The sequence below is a fragment of the Sinocyclocheilus rhinocerous genome, unplaced genomic scaffold, assembly GCF_001515625.1.
Source record: "Sinocyclocheilus rhinocerous isolate Xijiao unplaced genomic scaffold, SAMN03320098_v1.1 scaffold161, whole genome shotgun sequence".
Classification (NCBI taxonomy): Eukaryota; Metazoa; Chordata; class Actinopteri; order Cypriniformes; family Cyprinidae; genus Sinocyclocheilus; species Sinocyclocheilus rhinocerous.
This window is the reverse complement of record NW_015627226.1, coordinates 1,623,168-1,624,539: the sequence shown is the minus strand read 5'-3', so window position 1 is coordinate 1,624,539 and position 1,372 is coordinate 1,623,168. Positions and strand designations below refer to the sequence as shown.

Here is a 1,372-nt window from a genome sequence, read left to right as displayed (position 1 = left end):
CTAGTGCCTTCTGGACTGTTCGGCGACGCTGTAAATACAGTCTTCGACAGATTCCAGGAGGCCAAGAAACAAGCGGAGGCGTTCCAGCAATTTCTCCCTTGCCGCTCTGACGTGAGGACGTCAGGACTTTTGAGGGCAGGCCCCTCTGGGGAAGAGCGGTTCACACCTCAGAATACGGTGCCCGTCTCTCCACAGAGCCCTCAGGAGATCGTCTTGTTAACCCTGCCACCCCTGGTGCTTCAGGGCACAGCGGTCTCCAGCGAGTGCAGCTCTCAGCTTCCGCCCGGAAATGTAGCGGTTCTGGGAGGCTCACTACCTCCAAGGAGGTCTCTAGAGCAGCTAGATCGGTCGTTCCCTGCCAGTCCTCCACTTCAGGGCCATTCTAAATACACCAGAGGCCAGTCTCGAGAGACTGGTTCCCTTAGTAGATCATCTGGCAGCGTGGAAGCTTCTGCCAAATGTGTCACAATGTGTCCTGTGCATTGTACAAAGAGGTCACAAGATTCAGTTTGGGTCTCGCCCACCTCTATTCAACGGGGTATTTCCCACTCAGGTGGGTCCCAAGCAGGCTCTGGTCATGGAACAAGAAGTGGACACTCTCTTGAGGAAGGAGGACATCGAGGTGGTCCCTCCTCGCAACAGAGAGTCAATGCCAACACTTTTTGGCCTGCTGTACATGAGACCCTTGCAGTGGTGGCTCAGGACCAAAGGGTTTTCCCCGAGGGGCAACCCATTTCACATGATCAAGGTCACGCGGCTAGGCTTACGGGTCTTAGACCTGTGGAAGAAACCTTGGTTCCTGTCACAAGGTCCCGTGTCTTACATCAACCGGCAGGGGGGTCTGCATTCACGCCCCCTATACAGGCTGGCACGCCAGATCCTTCTGTGGGCCCAGGGGAAACTGCTCTCCCTGAGGGCAGTGTACATCTCTGGGCACCTCAATCAGGGAGCAGACATCCTGTCGAGGGAGGGGCTGAGGCCCGGCAAATGGAAGCTCCACACCGAGCTGGTGGAACAGATTTGGAAGAAGTTTGGGCAAGCCCAGGTGGACTTGTTTGCATCTCGAGAGACCTCACAATGTCCCCTGTGGTTCTCCCTCACACACCCAGCCCCGCTTGGGCTGGATGCCATATTACAGATGTGGCCGAGGCTTCATCTGTATGCCTTCCCCCCGATTGCTCTGCTCCCGGGAGTTCTGGAGAGAGTTCGCCGGGATGGGGTTCATGTCCTATTACAGTTTTTCTCGATTGCTAAAACACTATAACCAGGCTTTTGAACTAAAATTTCAAAACCATAACGCCATTTTTCAAAAAGCACACCCATTTTGCTGAACTATAAACACTATTCCCCTGCTTTAACACATGAGTCAGAT

The 1,372-nt window shown here is 54.2% G+C and overlaps 1 long non-coding RNA gene across 1 annotated transcript in view; it reads right to left on the bottom strand.

Moving 5' to 3' along the window:
• Window positions 1–392: 392 nt before the first annotated feature.
• LOC107722721 (uncharacterized) overlaps window positions 393–1,372 on the bottom strand; it is a 21,040-nt gene continuing 20,060 nt past the window's right edge. Inside the window, exon 3 of the long non-coding RNA XR_001637835.1 lies at window positions 393–403. This is a non-coding gene — a long non-coding RNA (uncharacterized LOC107722721). The remainder of the gene's footprint in view (window positions 404–1,372) is intronic.